Raw genomic sequence first — 24,392 nt, 5'->3', positions numbered from 1 at the left:
GATTACATAACATTAATGATATTATAATATATTATTCCTACATTATTAATAGTAATTATAGTAGTATCAGTAAAATAGATATATGTTTTAGAAAAGGGAGTAAGTTTTCTTTGGTATAATGAGGAAGTAACAGTCACAAAAATTTTTCCTTTTAGATTATATTTGTATAATTATTTCTTTTGCATTCAAGATGCTGAATGTTAAAAGCATGTTTTCTTCATATGCACTGGTGTCATTGGCATGGAGTTGTTCTCCTAAAGCATTTACTCCAGGCAGCATAAACAGTGGAAGCTTGAATGATGGTCATTCAGGAATTTCTTTAGAAAATTAACCAATCTTGATTTGATTACTAACAAATTTGTACCCAATACCTTTTTCATTTATAAAATATTTTCCTTCTATAGCAATTTCATTGCCATTATAGCTATAATTAGAAAAATAATGTAGATTCTTCTGTTCCTTATCTCTTAAAAGGTAATGTGACATTCACAGAACATCCTCAGATAAGCATGATGGAAAACTGGATTTGAATTCTAGGTCTGCAACTGGTCAGTCTCAAGTATTTGGGAAATTTGGTTGGCTTTGCCTGCCTAGTTCTTTAGATAGATAAATAGATTAGATAGATAGATAGATAGATAGGTAGATAGATAGATAGATAGGTAGATAGATAGATAGAGCTATAGATATAATGAAGTATTTAATAAAAAGCACAGAATCTTTTCTCAAGTATGTATATTTACATTTTGAAAAAGTAATATAAAAAGGGTAGACATTATTAAATGTATTTCTTTAAAAAAACGAGTGCATGTCAGTAATAACTTCCCTTCAGCTCATATAAGAAGATGAGTAATTGTATCTTTTGTATGTTTGCCATATGGTATTGCATGAATTTTCAAAAATTCATGTGCATTTTAAATAATGGTATTTATTTCATAGTCACAAACCAAATAATTGGAGTGGATGACCCAAATATCTTATTTCAGTTTCCTGAATCAGATTCACAAGAGTCTAAATTTCCTAGTTATGAACATTTCTCCATGCAAACTTAACAACATAGAATGGAGTGTGAAGGTAGAGCCTTTATATATATTAGAGTAACATGCACCTACACTAGTCTGCACTCATGAAACACTGATATATTACAATTGTGTTCATATCAGAAATATACTTTAGCTTAAAGTAAAATGAGATGGACTGTATACTCTCAACCAAAGAGCAATGATCACCCACTGCAATTTTTCTCAGTGGGAAAACCCTCCCATGTATTTTACTGACTTAACTTCTATTTTGTGCTTTACAATTATTGGAGAGGTCACATTATGTCTACATACAATGCTGTAGCAGCCTTAGCTGACTTTCAGTTGTACCTCCATTCTTACAATCATGGTCAGCTTTGTAGCTGTAATCACATATTTAGTGGACATTTGATCTTGTCAAACCCTGATTTAAAATCCAGCCTTCATGTCTCATTGTCACAGTGTTAAAGATATCCCTCCTGTAGATTTATTTTATCTCCTTGTATTCCAGACACTGCCTTAGATGTTAGATTTTAAAGTAGAATTTTTGTACATTTTTATTGTAAAAATACTGTACAGAGGGGTCACAGTTAAATGACCAGGGTAATGAGTACATTTCCTATGGAGCATTGTTGCCTCGTCTTTTGTTTTTTCCCCTACGATCCCTTCCCTCCCACCTCCACAGCTACTCCCTCCCTCCCCCTCACCAGTTTTAAAGTTCATTTTCAATGGAGTGTCTTATACATCTCATTGTTACAAAAGGTCAACCTATATCCCTATTTAAGCAGTTACTTAATATCATCTTATATGGTCATATATCCATAGATTTTGACCTTTTCTGCTTCTCCTAGAAAGAAGTAGAAATTTGACTTTGCATTTGATCTGTTGAGGTATAGTGATGCCTGATGAACTGCATATATATATATATATATATATACATACATATACATATATATAAATAATGTTAATAATGTGATATTTTGACATATATTTGTTTAATTTTACAATTGAGGAAGTAAATACATATCACTTACAAAACTTTTCATGCTGGAAGTGGCACAGTAGCTCATGTGGTAGAGCGCTCGCCTTGAGCAGAAGAGCTGAGGGACAGCGCCCAGGCCCAGAGTTCAAGCCCCACGACCGACAAAAAAAAAAAAAAAGAAAAAAAGACTTTTCATGCACTTTCGTATTGTTTTATTTTACAATTGAGGAAGCAAATGTACATCATTTACAAAATTGCTTTCATGTACTTTGTTATTGCTTTGTTGTGAACTTCCTAAATGCCAGGCATGGCAGCACATATTCAAACTCCCATCACTTCTGTGGCTGAGACAAGGCTGGAAAGTTCCAGGCCATCTGGGACTACAGAGAAAAAAGAGAAAAAGAACCTTCCAAAGGTTTTATTACATACTTTTTACACTTAGCCATTATGACCACCATAATGGAACTCCACTTCTTCACTAAGGACTCACAGGATGACTGCTGATGATTGGTATCTTGCCAGGTGCTCATATATGTTTGTGTATCTTCTTTGATAAAGTGTGTTTCCACCATTTGTATTGAGGAGCTCAGAATATCAGTTCTGTCCACAACTCTGGAACAGCAGAGATGAAGGGATACCTGGCCAATGAACTGAGAAATTACAGAGAGGGAAAGGAAAGAGGGACACCAGGGGACCCAAAGGCTCACCACCAGTTTTTGGTGGTCCTGCTTAACAAACTTTTTATCCAACTTAATATAGGGGTGTGGCTAAAGTTATTTGCACAAACTAGGTCATCAATCTATCTTGTGGTTACAACCACTAACATGAGGTATACTTTGTATAAATAGTGACAATTAACTCTCTTACTGTTAGGGAGCAGAAGGGAGGAATACATATTTTAGCCATAAAATATCTTGTCTCATCTCCAAGATCTTACTATTTTAGTGTCCTAACAGCTGTATCTTAAACACACTTAAGGTAGTAACTTATAGCACTATCTTGCCTTGATGATTTGACTTTTCCAGGGTACATATCTCAGCCTTCTGAGTCTTGTTTAAGATGGCTTTCTAATCTTTTATCTCTTTCCAGATCTCACTGCTCAGCTCTAGAATCCCTCACAAGTAATCTTACAGTTATATATTTTTGGAAAGGATTTTTTTTTCTAGGATAGGCTTCACTTTTTAAACTCTTAAGATTCCCTTTCTCTCCCTGTTCCTGTATCTTCCCCTTTGTGTGTGTGTTTGTGTGTAGGTTGTGACTGTGTGTAGTAATGAGATTTGACTCGAGCCTTGAACTCTTGGTGTTTACACTCATGCCTGATGCTATACCATGTGAGCCAATGTTCCACTAGGCCTTTGACTGATCAATGGAACATCAATGTCTCATGGATTTGGCTACCCCAGCAACCTGTGAGCCATGGTCCTCCAATCTCAGCCTCCTGGGCATTTAGGAATAGGGATGAGCCACTGGTATCCAGATCTATTGCCAAGTGGTTTTTGGTTTTGTATTGTTGTTGTTGTGTTCATCCAAAATCTGTAAGGAAAACAAATCATTTATCATCAGGACTATTCACATAAAATATGCAGTGTTGAAAGATTAATTATGTTTGTCATCCTGTATGATTTTTATCAGTTTACAGATACAGTATGTAATTTGAATTTTTGAATTCTATTGTTGGAAACAGTTGAGTCACATATATAATTTGATTGTTCTTGATTTGGTTTTATAATGTGTTGTTTCAGAACAGAGTGTATTAAGGCTTAATTTTGCACTACTGAAACAAGACTTTTATGATTATTCAATGTCTTGTAAATTATGTTAATCATTTCTTGGCATCATGTGAGTGCCCGGTAGTTTCCTGTAGTCTTTCCAAGTGTTTTAGGACACAATGCCAGACACTTTTCTGAAAACATTTGAATTTACTGTTCTGACAAATATGTAAGATTGTACTTTATAATTCTCCTGGGATTTTCACTGTACTTCTCTGTACTCTCCAGTGATAAATTCATGTGACAGTTATGTTGATTTTCTCCCATGTTACATTCATCATTGCATCTTGGGAACTACTAGAATGCACTCCTGTTCTTCAGTCCATTCACGCCTTGGCCTGTATCCCTCTCACAGCAGAGAGCCATAGATTGGGAATATTTCCTTTGCTGTTTATCTTGGACATCTGTCTTTATTTTCTAGCAATATATTAATTGAATTCACTCTCTAAAGTCTAATAATGCCTTGAAAATACTGTATTTCCATGGTTTTTTTCTTGTTATTTGGCTTCAGGGAAGAATTTAGGTCAAGCAGATTGCAAACAAGTCTCAATAAATGTTATTCATTAGGTAATGTTAACTTGATGGTCTGACTGCCTGCTTCCTTTTCATTGTTTATTTTTCAATGTAGCCGTTTATTGTAGAAAATATTTCTGTGCCTATTTAATATTAATTCCTACTGTATGCAGTAATTAATTTTATTTCAACATCAACTCACAGTACCCTGTGAGTTTCTTCAGGGTATTTTTTTAGGGTACTTCACATTCTTGGATATCTTTTAACCATCAATGCATCCAATGATAAAGGCATATTGCTTAAATCACCATTTTGATCACAAAAGGAAACCATACTGCAATCTCACTATATGGCAAGCAATTTTCTGGTTTTAAATTATTTTAGATTAAAATTGATGTTGCAAGAATGAACATTCTGTGTATAATTTTATTATATTTTCCTAATTATTTAGTGTTAGTATATGTTCCAATATAGAAGTATAAAGTTAAAGAATTACTATTACTTTGTTTAGATTAAAATTTCTAAAATGTTCAGAGGAAAATTTCTATTTATTCACAATTTTAAGTCAATAGAGTGTCCGTTATGACTAATGGAGAGAGTTTAAAATTTTTGTGTTCCTTAAAGGAGTTGCTGGGTAATCAAATCCAGTGATTCATGTGTCAGTCTACTGTGTGCCTATGAGCCTGACGTGGCCTGTTGTTTTATTCTCACTCAATTAGAATAAAGAAAAATTTCAGTAGGAAGAAATTACTTGGTTAGTTTATCCAATATCTCTCATACATACAGAAATAGAATTAATTCTACACTGGCTGAAAATGGTGTTCTTGCATTATTTTTATTAGTAGTTGCTGTTTTTTTATAGCCTCTCCCTTCCCCCTTGAACTCCTGCCTCTATCCTATCCCCTCTCACAAGCTCAACTTGACCCACTTCCATTCAGCCCCTCTTTTGAAACCCTGTCCTGCTACACCTGAAATCCCACCCTCAATTAACCTACACCGTAGTAGCCCTGCTATAAACTTTCAAAGCTCTGTTTGCAACCAGCCTCCTTCCTCAAATCCCTGGTCTGCTACTTGGAAATCCCTCTTCCACTCCATCTACTCTTTTCTCTGCCCCAAAGAAACATATCTCCTCCCTCAATACCCAACTTGTTCTACCCAGAACTTCACTTCCATCCGGCTCCTCCCTTGAATCCCCACCCTTATTCTCTGGATGCCCTGCCCCTACCTAACCTAGTCCCTCCAAACCCACCCTTCCCTTTAAGCCTACCCTCAACGAGCCTTCTCCCTCAAGCTCCTTAGAGGCTCCAGGGAACATTTCTCCCCTTTGCCCTTCCCCCACCCCATAACTAGCCTACTCCTACAGCCCAGACAACCCTTTCAAAGCCCTTCCCTGAACTACACTCCTCCCATGAAGCCCTGTCCTGCTACATCAAAATCCATCCGCCACCCTATATTTGCCCTTGAAGCCCTGCTTTGTTTCACTAGAAGCTACTGGCACAGCCCACCTCATCCTTGGAAAGCCCGAGTACTTCACCAGATACCTCCCTACCTTTCCATCTATTCTCTGTAAGTCCTGCCATTCTCCCCCAATAATCCAACCCTCAGCTGAGCTCCTCATCCAACCCCTAGTTGGGGTTCTCTCTGGAATCCACACTCCACTCCACAGGATACCCTGCATATAATTATCCTAAACCCTTGTAGCCTTACCACCTTCTGAAAGCCCCACCTCCAACTAGCCTCATGGCTCCAAGCCCTGCCCTTCTCCACCAGAAAATCCCACCATCCTTGCTCATTCTGGAAGGCCACATTGTTCCACTGGAAACCATTCCACCAGTTGGCCTCCTTCTGGAAGGCTTACCAGGCTTGACTGGAAGCACCTGTCCATCCCTATCCCCTTCTTTGAAGGTTTGTCTTGCCCTACTGGAAACCCTGCCCACAATAGGCTTACTCCTTAGATATCCTGCCTCCTAACACTGAAGTCCCCACTCAATCTTACTCCATCTCTCCAAGTCTTGGCTGGCCTCACCGAAAACCCCACCCTAACTAGTCCTTTGGATCCTCAACGCCCTGTCCTGACAAGGCTCATTCGTCCATTGCTGCCCCCTCCTGCTCTGCCAGAAATCCTTCCATCTTACCACATGCCAGAAAGTATGGGGTTTTCCACCAGAAATGCTGTCCTTTACTAGCCCACTCCTTCATAACACTGCTTCCCTCTCAGAGCCACACCCCTCAATAAGCTTCTCCCCGTCAGCCCAGCCTTCCTCCACCAGAAAGCCTGCATTCCATCAGCCTCTTCCCTCAAATTTCCCACCCTGCTCTACGGGAAATCCCATTTTACATATCCCATGCAGGCCCACAGCGCTCCACCAGTAACCCTTCCTCTAAGTAAACTCTGTGAGAGCTTGAGGGTCCGGGAAGTCCTGCCCCATGCTGATTCCATCTTCATGCACGCCAGGCCACTTGGGGGAGAGGGGTCAAAGGGTGGCTTGGGGGACAGGCCACCAGATGTAGCAACAGGGGTTTCTGGGGAGGGGATGGAAAGAAGGAGATGCCACAAGAGACACATGAGAAGAGACATGGCTCCTGGACCAGAGCTGTGCCCAGCTCTCCTCAGGCTTGAGGAGAATCTGGGATGGCCCGAGGAAGCTGGATCAAGGAGATATCTGGGAAATCCCAGGCTGTCAGAGAAGGCTGGAGGAAGTCCGGTCAGGCAGGGAGACCTGGGGAAGCCCTAGACAGCTGAGAGGACTGCACAGAGTTGAGAGGCCTGTGAGGAGCAGGGAGGCCTGCAGAGAGCTGAGAGGCCTGTGAAATGCGGAGAGGACTACAGAGAGCCCAGAGGTTTGTGAAGAGGTGGAGAGGCCTGTGGAGAAGTAGAGAGGCTTGCAAAGTGGCCAATGGAGAGTGGAGAGGCAAGGCTTGCAAGGAGGAGGAAAAAGGAAAACAACTTGCCCCCTGGAGGTTGCAGTTGCTCCTAATTCTAGTAACCTAGGGCAGGGTTGCAGACACATTAGTAAAACACCTTTGACATCTTTAACTGTGCTTATGTGTATTTTCTCGCTCACAGGTCATTACATCTCCTCGCTTGCAGCCCCATTCTTCTCTTAGCTGGGCCTGAAAACAACATCTTCCCTGGTAATCCTGCCGTTTTCCTCTGAACATGGCTATCTCTGAGCTTCCTTCCTAAAGCCTTGTCCTGTTCCACTGGAAACCCCGCCCTACAAATCCAATACTTCCTACCTCCTCCCAAATGTCTCAAAGCCCTACCCAGACTGGCCTCCACTCTCAAAACCCTGCCCTGCTCTACCACAGAGGCTGTGGCAAAGCAAGCTCCTTCCTGGAAAACTCAAGAGGGGTTGACTGGAAATCCCACACCACCTCAACCACGAAGGTCTTACCTAGTAACTGTTTTATTTCAAATGTGATTTTAAGTTGGTATACAATTCATATTACTCAACACGATAAAACAGTTTTACAAAAAGGAAACATCCAACTGTGATAGCTATTAGATGCCTTAGTCTAGTTTGGGGTTATGGTACCAGACAGATACATATTGTGTGAAGGAATTATCTTATATTGTAAAGCTTTCTTTGCAGGTATTATTAATGTTTCATAAGTGATCATTTTATTTCTAGAAAATTTATGCACATTTGTGCCCATTAACTTTAAGAATATTAGTTATTTTGGTTGAGGAAAGAGTATTAGAGTGCAAAATCTGACTTTCACCTCATCTGTTTAATGAATAATTTCAGAGTTCCATTCCATACTATGTACTGGAGTTTTAATAACAGAAGTTCTCTAAATACCAGAATTGTAGGGAGCCGAGGCGAGACTCCGCCCACTCCCTTGCAGCTTTGAGGTAACCACCCCAGACGGTGCTTGGCAGGACGCCTGGGCTGTGCGCGTGCGCGAGCCAGGTAGAGTCCCCAGCCAATCCCATGACACCTGGTGACGGTGAAAGGCAGGCGACCAACAATAGAAAGACCCGTGTTCCTATTCCCTATATAAGTGGCCATGTTTCGGGTGCACGCTCTCTCGCGCCCAAGGTCTCCTACAACTAAAAGGCTCTCCAATAAAGCGTGATCTGAGAAGACTCCTGGTGTGGTGGTCGTTTTTCCTCGCTGGTCGAGTAGACGGTCGCTACAAGTGGTGCCGAAACCCGGGAACGAACCAGGGACGGGACCCGCGCGAGAGGCCGAACCAGAGCCAGAACTCAACACGTGGAGAGGGGACGTCGGTAAATATCCCCCGGTATGCTGTTCACTGTAGATTTAGATATTTATTGGTTGCTTGCATTGCTTCTTCCTTTGTGGCTTGTCTTTTTGATGGTGCGCACTTGCCTCAAGGAGGGAGGGTTTGATTTAATCCAGGAAGGACGCAAAGTACTAACGCAACATCAGGATAGTCTATCAGAGTCAGCATCCAGTAAGGGGGAGGAAAATAGGCCTAAAAGAAAAAGGGAAAAAAAGACAAAAGGATCCTAAAGAATTAAAGCAGGAGGGACTGCAGCCCTCACAAAAGGAGAAGGGTTTTAGGGAGGGGGTCTCAAGGAGACCCCCATGCCCTTCTTTAAAAGCAAACCGGTTCTCAGCCCTACATGTGGAAGGGCGGGACCAAGAACGCAGTGATCTTGTGAGTGACTCAGAGGAAGAAATGTTAGAGGAGGAGGGAGAACAGCTCGATCCAGCTGATAGTGAAGACTTAGCAGAGGCTGCAGCGGAGCACGAGGCAGACAGATATGGGGGGTGGCGCCCCCTAGGGGTGGGAGTACCGCAGCAGCCAGGAAGAGGAAGCGGAACTGGCCCTCACCCGTCGGCCCCCCCCCCCCGCCGTGCCCGCCGGCAGGGAAGAGTCACTTTATAAAAGAAAACACCTGGCGGCTGGCGGCCGCCTTTCCAGTTTTTGAAAATCCAGTTACTAATGAAAGAGATTTTGAGCCGGTTTCCTACTCCCAGTTAAAAGATTTAGTTGAGGCAGTCTGGACTTATGGGGTGACAGCCAATTATACCACTGCCTTGCTTCGAAGGCTAACTATTAATGCTATGATTCTGTGGGAGCAAAAACTGTTCAATATTTTCCTGAATTAGTGGCTAAACAGGCAATTTTGGCCTGAAAAAGAAAAAAAAAGGCAATTTTGGGTATAAAGTATTGTTTGATGCACTTTGCAAAAATTATTCCATACACCCGTGAGCAAGTTGAAATTTTAGCAGCCACAGTGGATATGTGGGCAATTCTTGTTTGCTCATTTCCAAATGTAATTGATAATCATTATCCTAAGCATCCTCTGCTTGCCATAGTTAACAAAAATTTAGTGTATTTTCCTGTTGTCACTTCAAAGGAGCCTTTGGTTGATGCTCTGACCATCTTTACGGATGGATCAAAATCTGGACAAGGTGCCTTTTTTGTTCAAGGACACAAACAGCCGGTAGTCTTTAATTTTCGGCCGAATGTCCCACAGGCTGTTGAATGTTTAATTGTGCTTAAAGTTTTTAAAAGATTTGATCAACCTTTTAATTTATTTTCTGATTCATTATATGTTGTAAATGCCGTTGCTTCTCTTGAAGTTGCTGCTTCAGTTAAGCAGGCCAGTACAATTTCTAATGTTTTGTTACAGATTCAATCCCTTATCTTAAACAGAAAACACTCTTTCTATATTGGACACATTTGTGCCTACTCTATGTTGCCGGGCCCGATGGCAAGGTGTAATGATTTGGTGGACCAGGCAACTCGGGCTGTGGCTCTGGTCGCTGCTGATCCTGTAGAATTGGCAAAAGACTTTTATAAATTGTATCATATACCTGCTAATACCCTTAGGAAAAGATATAATTTGTCCAGGCATGTGGCAAGAGATATTGTTAAAGCCTGTAAATCTTGTGTTACCTTTCTTCATCCTCCCCATGTGGGGGTAAACCCCAGGGGGTTGAGACCAAACGCCCTATGGCAGATGGATGTTACTCATCTGATGGAATTTGGTAAGTTGAAATATTTACATGTGTCTGTGGACACCTTTTTTGGTGTCATTCATGCCACACCTTTGGCAGGAGAAAAGGTGTCTCATGTCAGAATACACTGCTTAGAAGCTTGGGCAGCTTGGGGAAAGCCCCTTAGACTTAAGACGGATAATGGCCCTGCTTATACTTCCCATGGTTTTCGCGCCTTTTGCGCACAAATGCAGGTTGCCCACACCACCGGATTGCCCTACAATCCTCAAGGACAAGGTATAGTGGAAAGAGCTAATCGAAGCATAAAAGAAATGCTTCAAAAGCAAAAGGGGGGAATTGCTGAGTCAGCGTCCCCCAGGGAAAGACTTTCTCTCCCACTCTTTACCCTTAATTTTTTAATTCTAAATGACAACGATCAGTCTGCCGCAGATCGGCATATGACAAGAGACTCCATGGATACTAAAGACATGGTTATGTGGAAGGATGTTATTAATAATAAATGGTATGGACCGGATCCGGTAATAACGAGATCCAGGGGAGCTGTTTGTGTTTTTCCACAGAGTCAAGAAGTACCTCACTGGGTGCCAACGAGACTGACCAGGCCGGTGGAGACTGCAGCAGAACCCCCTCTTGAAGATGCAGCTGATCTTCCTGCTGTTAGCAACAGTGCTAATAGCAATCCCTGTGATAGCTAAACCAATGATGCTGTGGGCTGCTACAATTTACTGACTGGATTGCCTCTGCGGTGTCCTTTTCCAAAGAGCGGGTGGGAGTCGGAATGCTTTTAGCCTGCTGCTTGGGAGGATGCGTGGTCTGCCTATGGTTGGTCTGTCGCCTTCGAGCCCAAACCAGAAGGGACAAGGTTGTTATCTTGCAAGCATTAGCCGCTTTGGAGAGTGGATCCTCACCCCAGATTTGGCTGTCGGCCCTAAGAGGCAGTTAAGCCTTACCATTCTGCATAGCCTTAGCACCCCGAGGGATCAGGGGATCCCATTGCACCGGGACAGGTATGCAATTTGCAATTTGGGACAGGGTGCAAGGCAAGTGCACTGCACTTGAGGAGATGGTTCTCATCTCCTCAAGAAGAGCATGCTGGGTTGCAAGTGGGTTGATGCCCAAGATCCCACCTCTGCAAAAAAGGCATCGTACGGGCCTGGTCATCACTGGGGAAGGCGCCCCTCAGGCGAAGGCCAGTGGAAGGTCCTCTCATTAATGTCTTAGACAGAGGCCCAACCTCTACTCTTACCTGTTGCCAAAAAACAAAGAAGGGGGAACTGTAGGGAGCCAAGGCGAGACTCCGCCCACTCCCTTGCAGCTTTGAGGTAACCACCCCAGACGGTGCTTGGCGGGACGCCTGGGCTGTGCGCGTGCGCGAGCCAGGTAGAGTCCCCAGCCAATCCCATGACACCTGGTGACGGTGAAAGGCAGGCGACCAACAATAGAAAGACCCGTGTTCCTATTCCCTATATAAGTGGCCATGTTTCGGGTGCACGCTCTCTCGCGCCCAAGGTCTCCTACAACTAAAAGGCTCTCCAATAAAGCGTGATCTGAGAAGACTCCTGGTGTGGTGGTCGTTTTTCCTCGCTGGTCGCTACACAGAATGAACTTTCAGATTCTTCCTTCCACTAAGGTTCCCTTTGGGAAAAAATGAATTGGGATTATACAGCTAAAATGTTAGAAATAAAAAAGTATTATTATATAATTATATAGTTATATAATTATAACAGGTGAAGAACCACCCAATGTGTCTTTCATTTTCTAACAAAAGGAACTTAAGGATATTTAACTATAGACCTTCTGAAGGCTAAAATACAAAAATATAAGATATGCCCTGTGTATTTCTGAAAACAAAACCAAAACAAGGAAAGACAATAATGAAGCAGAAGGGAATTAGGAACGTTGTATGTGTGATATATAACTGGAGACTGTAAGAAATACAATGAATCAGGTAAAAATACCTTTGGTCAGAATGTCTGTTTCATTGTAAATCTTACTTTTGTTAACCTCTGACTGAATATTTGTTTCAGCAGTGATATGCCCAGGAGCTGTGTGGTTAGGCAGTTTCATCATTGCAAGATCATCAGAATGCTGGTCTCCCACACACTTTACCATACCTCCTAGATATGCAATCCTGTTGGTCCAACACTTTAAGCCAGTCCTGTGTTTTATCAAAGTATGTATGTTATTGGTTTATTTAGGCTTTATTTTTGTTTATTTAGATGTCCTCTGGTCCAGGAGGAGGCATCAATAACAGTTCGTTAGTGGTGAACACATGTATGTATCCTTGGCTGAAATCTGCTCTTGTTTTATCTAGGCTGCTCCTAGAAATAAATAATGACAATTATATCTAACATGGTATAGTGTCACTATTAACGTCTATCACATGCTGACTATATGTTTTTTATATTTCTTTTTACCACTCTCTCTCTCTTTCTCCCTTCTTCCTTCTTTCTTCCCTCCTTCCTTATCTCCTTTACTTCCTTCCTTCTTTTTTCTTTCTTTCTTTCTTCCTTCCTTCTTTCCTTCCTTATCTCCTTCACTTCTTTCCTTCTTTCTTTCTTTCTTTCTTTCTTTCTTTCTTTCTTTCTTTCTTTCTTTCTTTCTTTCTTTCTTTCTTCCTTTCTCTTTTAATTTTAATTTAGATATGTTGTTTGTTAGACAGATATTCTACAAATAAGGACACATCAACAATCTTTTTTATTTACTGACTTTGCTCATACATTATCAGTTTTGTTGATGGCAAAACAGAGACTAGGCTAAGCTCATTCTTACCTTGGTCTGCCAATTAGCTGGGATCACAGAATGCATTTCAACCTGCCTGGCTTTAGGGAGATATGGAAATCTTATTACCTCCCTTCCCAGACTGATTCTGAATTGTGATCCTCTCAAATTCTACTTCTTCAGTTAACTATGTGACCTTCAATAGCCTGCCCTCTCTATAGGTGATCCAAATGAATGGTTAAAGGCAATAATAGTCTCTTTGTGCCAGTCTTGGGGGTTGAACTCTGGGTCTAGTCAATGTCTCTAGGATCTTTTGGCTTGACACTTGATCCACAGTGACACTTCAGGTGTTTTTCTGTGATTAATTTTGGAGATAAGAGTCACACAGTCTTTCCTGCCCTTGCAGGCTTTGAACCATGATCCTGGGGTCTCTGCACCCTAAGTAACTCGGATTACAGGTGCAAACCACAGTTGCATGCCTGCAATTTGAGTTTAATCACTGGCATAAATATTAAATGTAGGGTAAGATTGAAAATATAATTACAATAGTCAAATATTTTAGAAAGTAATTTTGTTTCTCATTAGTAGCTCATCTTTACCAGAACTAAGGGATTATTTTTCTGTTTGTCATCTTGTATGTCATTTGGAAAATTAAACTTCATGTCTTCAAAGTGGGATAAAGGATTATGAATGGCCTTATGTACCAGCTCACATCTATGATCACTATCAGAAATCAGAGATCAAGAGTATCACACTTTGGACATAATCTGGACAAAAGTTTACAAGTCCCAATCTGCACAAATAAGTGAAGCATGGTGACTCATGCCATTAATCTCAGCAACACAAGAGACATAGGTAGGAGTATCATGGTCTATGCATTGTCCACACAATAAAGAGATTTTAAGATAACCTAAAAGCACAAAAGGCAAGAGGTACCAAAAGATTAGAGTTATAAACAATAAATACATGTAAAATTAAATGCATATTTAAAATCATTAATTTTAATTGGAAATTTGATTTCATACCTATTTCTCCACCATTTTTGTTATTTATGGGCCTGAATTCTAGGCCTAGGTGCTGTCCCTCAGCCCTTCAGCTCAAAGCACCTGCTCTACCACTCGAGCCACAGCGCCATTTTCTTTTTTTTTTCTGCTAATGTACTGCTAAGGAATCGAACCCAGGGCTTCATGAATGCAAGGCAAGTACTCCACCACTGAACCACCTTCCCAGACCCTATTTCTACACCTTTTATGTCTTCATTAGTTTGCCTTTCTGCTCTTGATTTCACTTCCACATATGATTACTCGATTCCTGGTGTTTATTTTATTGGACTATAAGTTAGTTTTCCTAATAAATTATATAATTTAATTTCTAATATGAATCTATCATATTTCACTCCTTACAATTATGTGCACCAAGTTTACCCAATTGTCTATTGTATATTTATAGATTAATTCTGTCTTCCTCAGGTGAGAGAAAACACACATTCTTAGTTTCTTTTGGCTTAACTTAATCTAGTTTTCACCAGGTCTTACCATTTCTTAAAATGATGCAATATCATCCTTTCTAATAGATAAGTAAAATTCCATTTTGTATATATTCCACCTTATCCTGGTTTATTTTTCAACTGAGTGAAAATGTCTAAATGTCATTTCTTGTATTTGGTGTGATCCATCTCTCAATGTAGCATTTAAATTTGCATAACTTTTGTCTTTTTGTGTTTCCATGTGTTTAATGTTTTGCTTTTTATTCTTTATGCCATTTCTGGCATTTGCATTAAGGGACTTGCACTCTCCTTTGACATTTTGCACTCAAAGCTGGCATTCTACTACTTGAGCCAAAGTTCCGTTTCTGGATTATTGCTGGTTAATTGGAGATGAGAGTCTTATGAACTTTCTGTCCAGCCTTGCTTCACACATCAGTTCTCAGATATGCATTCAGAATATCTAGGATTATACACAAATGTCAGCCTAACCAGGGAGATTCTCTGTGTTTTACGTTATTCCTGTTATCTTACTGATATTAAGTAAATGGCAGCAACTTGTTATTATTTCCTTAATATTGTGCATGCAATCTATTCTATAACAAAAACTGCCTTTATTCATTCTTTGGCCTGATGGCTTACATTTTTATATATGTCATTATATAAACCATTAGTTCAATATGATACATAAATCTGCTTTTTTTCTGTCAGTTGTGGGGCTCTCTCATGGACTTTCCTGCTTGGACTGGCTTTGAATTGCGGTCCTCAAATCACAGCCTCCAACGATTATAGGTGTAAGCCACCAGTGCCTGGCTTAGAAGGACTTCTTTTTTTTTTTTTTTTTTTTTTTTTTACTCTCATTTTGCTTTCTTTTTTTTTTTAATTTTATTTTATTTTATTTGAGAACATACTGTACAGAGGGGTTACAATTACATGGGCAGGATAATGCATACATTTCTTACCAAGCATTGCAGCCTCCTCCTTTGTTTACCTTTCACCTCCCTTCCCAGCCACCCCCCTCCCCCCCACACAATCATACCCCCCTCCCTCCCCCACACCGACATTGTAAAGCTGGTTTTGACATGACATTTGTACTTCTCATTGTTGCAACAGGTCCACCTGAATCCTTAAACGACTTGTTTGTCCCCATCTCCTCCACATGTTATACTGACATCAAATAAAGTGAAAGCGGGGGTTACACTGTGGGGGAGGGACATACAAAGCAACAAAGAAATAATCTTATAAATGCATTAGAAACACATGCATGAAAGAAACGAAAACATTAAAATACATATTTAAGGGTTCATTTTCCTAACATCACATTATCTGACCTTTTCCGCTTGACTCATACCTATACTAGATATTGCAAATAAGGGAAACCATGGGACCTATGTTTCTTTGGGCCTGGCTTAGTTCACTTAATATAATTTTTTCCAAACCTTTCCATTTCCTAATAAATGGGGAAAGTCATTCTTTCTGATGGAGGCATAGAATTCCATTGTGTATATATACCACATTTTCGTGATCCATTCATCTACTGAGGGGCATCTGGGTTGGTTCCATATCTTAGCTATGGTAAATAATGCTGCAATAAACATAGTTGTGCTGGTAGCATTTTTCGCAGCCCCCAAGAAGGTGGATAACATGGCAGGAACTCCCAAATACCTCTCAGTCCTATCTCTTAAGGTTAACGGACTGAACTCTCCAATTAAGCGACATAGACTGCCTAGTTGGATTAAAAAACAAGACCCTTCTATCTGCTGCCTGCAGGAGTCACATCTTGCCCGTAAAAACAAACACATTTTCAATGTTAAAGGCTGGAACAAATCTACCAAGCAAACGGCCCTCATAAACAGGCGGGAGTTGCAATCCTAATATCAGATAAAATAGACTTCAAATTAAAATTCGTGAGAAGAGATAAAGAAGGTCAAAATAGCTTTCAAAGGACATGACCCTGTGCTCATTTCCAATCTGTATTGTATAAGCTTTTTTGTCACAAGTCACAGTTTAATCTCCAGCTTTATGACTTGCTTACAAACAAATTATGAGAAAATTTTAAACAAATGCATAAGTAAAGTTGGCCAGGCGCTAGTGGCTCACTCCTGTAATCCTAGCTACTGAGGAGGTGGAGATCTGAGGACCGCGGTTCAAAGCCAGCCCAGGCAGGAAAGGCCATGAGACATTTATCTCCAATAAACCACCAGAAAATTGGAAGTGGCACGGTGGCTCACGTGGTAGAGCACTAGCCTTTAGATGAAGAGTGGAGGGACAGTGCCCAGGCCCAGAGTTCAAGCCCCATGACAGACAAAAAAGAAAGAGGAGGAGGGCTGGGAAGGTAGCTCAGTGGTAGAGTGGTATCCTTGCATGCATGAGGCCCTGGTTTCAATTTCTCTGCACCACATAAGCAGAAAAAGCCAGAAGTGGCACTGTGCCTCAAGTGGTAGGGTACTAGCCTTGAGTTGAAGAGCTGAGGGACAGCACCCAGGCCCAGAGTTCAGGCCCCATGAGCGCCAAAAAAAAAAAAGTAGATAGTTGTCTCACCCCCAAGTTTACTCATTACTTACCTTCAATGATAATAAGCTTATCTTGTTTCATTTATAATATACCTCACCTACTCTTCTCCCTCCTTCCCAGTATTATTTTAGAGAAAGTATATGACCATTTTATTCATTAATACTTCAAAATATAGATGTAAAACAATATTACCAAGTGTTGTTTCTCCAGTTTTTTTTATTGCTCAGTTTTTAGATACTGTCATGTTACTCAGACTAAGTAGTGGAGTAGAAGGGTGCTTTAAGTATTTACAAGTACTCTGTTAGCAAATGGAATATTGTCCCAATTCTTTGCATTCACCAGGTAGCTGATTGACTAATTTTTACTTCATCCTACACAAAAAAGTAGAGGGCATATGGCTTCTTGAATAACACTAGTGACTATTAATAGAACAACCCTGTGTCATTTGTTTTTATCATCCCTTCAGAAAGCTATGGTGAAGGTTTTTGTTTTCCTTCTTATTCTAATGAATTGAACTTCACTAATATTTTACCTGACTAAGCCATTCTTTGTCCAGCATCCTTATGTTCATGTGACCCACGCCCCTGTCTCCCTTACTGTCTCTGTCATGTTGGGTCTTCTTTTTTTTTTTTGTCTTTGGTTGGTCGTGGGTCCTGAACTCTGGGCCTGTGCACTGTCCCTCAGCTCTTCAGCTCAAGGCTAGCGCTCTACCACTTGAGCCACACCCATTTCTGGCTTTTTCTGTGTATTGGTGATGAGGAATTGAACCCATGGCCTCATGCATACAAGGGAAGCACTCTACTACCACTTAGCCACCTTCCCAGCCTTCCTGTTGGGTCTTCTTGAACCCTCCGTCAAATGCCTTGCACAGCATTAACTATTTGGTACATTTATTTTAAAACAGTAAGTTTCTTCAAAATTAACTCCATAACCCTGTCTGGAGGCCTGAATCCTATGTTTGTAAGCATAGTCTGTAAATCTACATTATAAAGGGAAATCTTTAACATTGTTTAAGCAACAGAAATCTCACAAAAAAATTCTCTATCCCTGCCTTTGTCTCTTCATCTGATAGTGCATATCTTTTAGAAGTCAGCTTCTTCAACTATTGGGTCAAACCTTCCAGAAGGAAAACTTGCAGATATTACTTTTGGGCATAATCTAAACTTATCTGCCAGTTTTGTTTAAGTAGTAGGTTCTTCCCTCTCCTGATACTGGACAAGGGTTTAGTTCACTGCCACAAAGTGGTCTGCTGAATCTGCTCTTCTCATACTTGGGACAAGTATGTGATGTTATTTCATGGTACCATATGTCTGTGGAGTGTCATGAAGTAAATTTTCTAAATGTCCTTTTCCTGGCTTTCTAGAAGAATATCACTGAGAAAGATCATAAGCAGTCCCTGCAGCTCACATTCCATTCACTGTGCACATATTTTAGGTAAGTTTGATTCTCCTCGATTATTGAATAATTCTAACCTCTGTAGTTATTTTTCTTTAATTAGTCCTTCCTTCTGTGCTTTTGGAGTAGTGCTTCTTCTACCCAGAATTTAGAGAGTTTCTCGAGTTCCTACTAGGCATGAGAATGACTAAAATAGTGATAGACTGATACTCTTCTCAAGACCTTAATCCAAGGCCTTTATAAGACAAGGTAGTATTGAACCCAGTGAAAACTTCTTCAGACCTTCAGTCTCTAATTAAATATCAAAGACAAAAACTAAAACCAAAAAAGTTTGGGGTCCTCAGTCTTCCATTACAACAACTGAAAATGCAGAGTAGTAATGTGTAGAAAGAAACATTCCAGGAAGAGAGTATATGGAGACTTACAGTCCCATCAGAAAAGCAGATGGGACTGTAGAGTTCCTTAATGGAGGCACAGACTCTTGAAAGAGGGAGGGAACTGAGCATCTGCTTACAAGTTGGACTATCTGGTCTGGATGACAGATTTAGGGCTATTTGTATAAAATGCTTTCAGAATCAGTTAACGAAGATGATGATAGGTCCTGGAGGTGTTGCATGAAGAACATTTGAAGATACAGGGATTGTTAGCCTGGATTGTTGAGTTACCAGTCATGATATCAGATATATTGAACACTGATATCAAGGTAATTTATGTGCCTATGCTTTTGGAAGGATATATGGACAGACAGTGGCATAGTCCTAGTTGTAACTACTATTTGTCTTCCTGACCCAGACCCCTCTATTTCATAGAACTGATGCTGACACCTCTCTGTGTTCTTTATTTGAACCTGACCAGGAAAAGCCTCTTCCTACAAACAGGTGTGAGTTTGTGTCCTTTCAGTGATAAAGATCCAGGTGGCCTTATACTTATACCTGAGAAAAGTGACCTTGCTGGCATGAACATTGGTGAAGTCCTAGCTGTCATGAATACCCTCCTTTGTGTGGCTGCTCGAGAGGTACATCCTGTTTTCTTCTCCATTCTTTACCTCATGCTTCTTTAAGAGTATTTGATAAGACATTTATTGTAGGGGTTTTTTGGAGGGTGGGTGGGATTGATGGTACTGAGTTTGAAATCACTGCCTCATTCCTGCTAAGCAAGTGCTCTACCACCTGAGCTGTGCCTCCTAGCCCTTTTTACTCCTGTCATTTTGAGGATAGTGTCTCAGTTTTTGCATGGTCTGGACTGAGATCCTCCTGGTGCTGGTCTCCAAAGTAACTATAGTGGCAAGAGGTACACCCCAAGCTATCCTTTAAGGTAAGATGTAGTGAACTTTTTTCTGAGTGTTCCTTGAACTACAGCTGCGATTATAGCATGATCTACCATACCTGGCTACAGTCTTAACTTTTGTAGTATTGTTTTTGCCATCACATAAGTTTTCTCTCATATGTCTAGACTATTCTGCCCATCTCTGTGTCCTCCTTAAAATTCTCACTACAAGATCATTGATATGTGCTGTCTTTCCAGTTCAGCACGGATCATTCTGATCTCCATTTTTATTTCTGCCATTTTCTATAATTTCACTTTCTCTTGTAGCACATCTAAATCCTGCATATTCTTCAATCTCTAAAAACTTCTTCAACTCTTACCATTCTCAGTCAAAGCCACTGGGTGAAAACTTCAGGGTTCTCACAAGTTGATAGAAACAGGAGCTCAACATGCTGGAACAAAACTGAAACCTGGCTCTTCAACTGGGCCATTCAACTCTGAAATCTCACTGACTGTCCAAGAGAGTTTCCCATAATCCCTTACCACTGGGACATCAAGTACTTGACCTTTCTTCCCTTTCTCTCATCTGTGATACAGAGGACATTGCATATACAATTAAACTTTCTAGGCCAGAGATTATTGCAGCCACTGAATTATCTTCTTGTAAAAGCAAGCATTTATGGTTATAGGGAGGGAGATAGAGTTACATTAGGAGAAAAAAAAGTAAAAATGGTCTAAATTACACCAAGTCTGAGCTTTTTGCTCATGTCTGTTAGTTCAACAATGCCTACCCAATGCCTGTTGTGTTTGAGGCCCCACGTTAGATGCAGAGGATACAATGATAGAGGAACCCAAACAAATGTGTGATTACATAGTTTTGTACATAATTCAGGCTGTCAAAGGATGAGCACAGGTCTAGGGAGAGGGAATGCAACTAGGGAAAAGCATTTTGGAAAAGAATTGCTGAGCTCAGGGAAGGACTTTGAATAGGCTTAAACAAGCAAAGAGGAAGTTAGAGACATTTCAAATGGAGGGAGGTACACCTACAATGGGCCTGTGATAAATGGGAAGGAACAGGTTACTAAAAAGGGGATGATAATGGGTAGATTCTGAACATGACGTATTCATGGTTTTATTGGCCTTAAGGTGGTAAGACCTAGTTGCACTCTCAAGATAGAAATTGTGGCTAAATTGAGCTGCAGAGTTGAGGGATAGCGCCCAGGCCGAGAGTTCAAGCCCCACAACCAGAACCAAAAAAAAGAAAGAAAGAAATTGTGGCTAAAGATTTGTAACCAGTAACGAACAGGAAGTCATGATTGGGGACTGCCTCACATCAGTCATGGGCATCTTGAGCAAATCTACAAGGAAGGTAACCAGGACAGTAGGAAGGAGTATCAGGAAGAAATTCTGGCAGAGAAAGGGAAAGAACTTAAAGAGGGCCAGAGTTTGCAGAGCCTGAGTTTCAGTGGAGGGGCTTTGCTCTCCAAGTGGTAACTGGGGAGTGATCCAATAGAGACAGTAGAATGGGACTGAAGGAAAAGCAAAGCCACAGCATGAAGGGACTATTTCAAAATGTGGTTCACATACAAAATAATAGATATGGAGGGACAATAAGTGAAAACAACTCTCTGTAGTATCATTCTTAAGTGTGTGTTCACAGGTTCCTTGTTTTCCTTTCTAGTTATCCCTGTACAATGTGTTGGTTATTGCTTGGTTTTTTTTTTTTTTCACCTTGATAGCATACAATCTTCTGTGAAATATTTGATTTGTTTAACAATGTTTTGGAGTTTCATTCATGTGTTGTCACTTGTATTCACTGGTGTACCACAATAGTCTCTTTATGGCATACCATAATTATCTGCTTAACTTGGAGAGGCATATGGGTTGATTCTAGTTTAGAGGAATTAATTACAGATAGTGCTAATATTAACATATTTCATAGTTTTTTGTTTTGTTTTGTTGGTTGTGGGGCTTGAACTCTGGGCTTGGGTGCTGTCCCTCAGCTCTTCAACTCAAGGCTAGCACTCTAACATGTGAGCCACAGTGCCACTTCTGGTTTTCTGGTGGTTTATTGGAGATAAGAGTCTCACAGCCTTTCCTGCCTGGGCTGGCTTTGAACCACAATTCTCAGATCTCAGCCTCCTGAGTAGGTAGGGTTATAGGTGTAAGCCACCAGCATTTGGCACTTCATAGTTCTTCTTCTTCTTCTTTTTCTTTTTTGTTGGTCGTGGGGCTTGAACTCTGGGCTTGGGCACTGTCCCTGTGATCTTCAGCTCAAGGGGAGCACTACCACTGGAGCCACAGTGCCACTGCCGCGGACCGGGTTCTGTCGGGACGACGGAGGATACCTAGGGGAGGAACCTGGAATAGGATGGGGAGATGGCAAACAGACATCTCACACACATTAGGAGTGGATGCTGAGTGCTGAGTGCGATTTAATGCAGAGGATAACAAACTTTTATAGCAAAAAGTCTCCATAAGAAAGGGCAAAAGGTTACATAATCTTGCTGCAGGGCTTCATTCTTGGGCGGTCACCAGCTGGTTGCCTGAAAGGGCAAAAGGTTACACAACCTTGCTGCAGGGCTTCATCCTTGGGTGGTCACCAACTGGTCGCCTGATAGGCACTTGTTTCCGGCTTTACCTCTATTTTTAAGAAATACAATGGGTTTCGATGATTGTCACCAATTAACCACTACTTTTTTCTATAGAGGCCTTAACTGTCCCATTAAGATCTTTCCTGTTTCTTCTTTAATAGTAAACACCAAGGAGACTTAGATTTGGCAAGTCTCTTAGTAAATGAGGAAGTTCTTTCTCCTAAGTAGTTATCTCAGCAATTGCCATACATTCTTTCTGTTCTAGCTGAGCCTACAGATTCTTGTAAATTTCTTACAATTCCTTCTGCTGAAGTGACTTTGTGAAACCCCCAATACTTTTATATTTGCTTATGGCTTGTCTACTAGCCTCCATAAGAGGGGTTTCAGGGTAGCACTTAACTCTGGTGAGTTAGTCATATTTTTAAGACACTCATCAGATATTGGAGTCGTCAAACACTCTTAAGAGCTTTGAATAAGGGAACGTTGACAATGAGTAAGTACAATGAGCAGTAGAAACAGTAAAAGATTAATAGGCACTCTTATGAGGAAAAGATAGGCAGAAACACATCTTTTCCAGGGGTTTTGCCAGCCTTTTCCCAGGAGTAGGCCTCTTAGAAGCCCTATTCTCCGAGGTAGACTTCGGTGAAGTCACAAAACTTGGAGATAGGTTTCTGTAAAGCCCCATTCTCTGAGGTAGACTTCGGTGAAGTCCCAAAACTCAGAGATAGGTCTCGAGGCCCCTATCATGGTCTGATAGATGGTTTCCCATGCTAAGCAGACTCTACTGGGGTAGGCGTGGCATGCCACTTCTGGTTTTCTGGTGATTTATTGGAGATAAGAGTCTAACGACTTTTCTGCCCAGGCTGGCTTTGAATTGCGATCTTCAGATCTCAGCCTCCTCAGTATCTAGGATTATAGGCCTGAGCCACTGATGCCCGGCTACTTACAATTCTTCTTCTTCTTCTTCTTTATTTTTTTTTGTATGTCGTTCATAGGGCCTGAACTCTGGTCTGGGTGCTGTCCCTCAGCTCTTCAGCTGTAGACTAGCACTCTACCACTTGAGTCTCAGCCCTACTTCCAGATTTTTCTGCTTATGTGGTGCTGAGGAATCGAACTGAGGGCCTCAAGCATGCAAGGCAAGCACTCTACCACTGATCCACCTTCCCAGTTCCAACTTCATAATTCTTATGTGACAGACCCTATGGAGGTTAGATGCCCCTTCAGAGAAAGTCCAAAGAACAAAGATGACAAAGAGTTACAAAAAGATCATGAATTATTTTCAAGTAGGTTTTTAAAATAAAATAAAAAAGTGAGAAAATCCCATCTTCCCTTCCAACATATAGGCACAATTTTTTTTTCAGGTACACAAAAAATCAGACACAAATTGAATGGACATTTCTAAAGTTTGGGCTCATTAGTATACAGGTTCATCTTCAACAGACATCTCTAAGCATTTTCAATGGTAGGAAGATTACAAGCTACTTGGCTACTTCTTTCATTTAGAAATTATAAATTCTGTAGTCATTTAGTCAATTCTCCTAACTTAAAATATTATGTTTTCTAAAAACATCCTCCTTATAGAGAGATTCCACACAGTGGTCCAATTTCAATCCTTTGTAAATTACGCTTTTAAAAATTAAAGGTTGGGCTGGGAATGTGGCTTTGTGCTAGAGTGCTTGCCTAGCACCCAGGAAGCCTGCCATTTGATTCCTCATTACCACATATATAGAAAAATCCAGAAATGGTGGTGTGGCTCAAGTGGTAGAGTGCTAGCCATGAGCAAAAGAAGCTGTGTGACAGTGCCCAGGTCCTGAGTTCAAGCCCCAGGACTGGCAAAAGTAAAAATTTTTAAAAAAATTAAAGGTTTCACCAAGGTGCTAGATTACAGCTAATCAGATAGCTGAGATCCAAGCCAGTCTGGGCAGGAAAGAATATAATAATTTTTTTTTTTTGGATCCGGTCGTGGGGCCTGAACTCTGGGCCTGGGTGCTGTCCCTCAGCTCTTCAACTGAAGACTAGCGCTCTACCACTTGAGCCACAGTGCCACTCCTGGCTTTTTCCTTTTTGCTTATGTGGTGCTGAGGAATCGAACCCAGGGACTCATGCATGCAAGGCAAGCGCTCTACCACTGAGCCACCTTCCCAGCCCAGAATATAATAATTTTTTTATCTCCAATTAACCACATCTTTTCCCCCCA

At 40.9% G+C, this 24,392-nt stretch overlaps 1 long non-coding RNA gene across 1 annotated transcript in view; it reads right to left on the bottom strand.

Moving 5' to 3' along the window:
* Positions 1 to 3,313: 3,313 nt before the first annotated feature.
* The window catches only part of LOC138837193 (uncharacterized), a 99,584-nt gene continuing 78,505 nt past the window's right edge, over positions 3,314 to 24,392 (bottom strand). The window contains exon 3 of the long non-coding RNA XR_011375226.1: positions 3,314 to 3,531. This is a non-coding gene — a long non-coding RNA (uncharacterized lncRNA). The remainder of the gene's footprint in view (positions 3,532 to 24,392) is intronic.

This window comes from Dipodomys merriami, unplaced genomic scaffold, assembly GCF_024711535.1.
Source record: "Dipodomys merriami isolate MVZ:Mamm:240054 unplaced genomic scaffold, mDipMer1.0.p SCAF_266, whole genome shotgun sequence".
Classification (NCBI taxonomy): domain Eukaryota; kingdom Metazoa; phylum Chordata; class Mammalia; order Rodentia; family Heteromyidae; genus Dipodomys; species Dipodomys merriami.
This window is presented reverse-complemented; position numbering and strand designations above follow the sequence as displayed.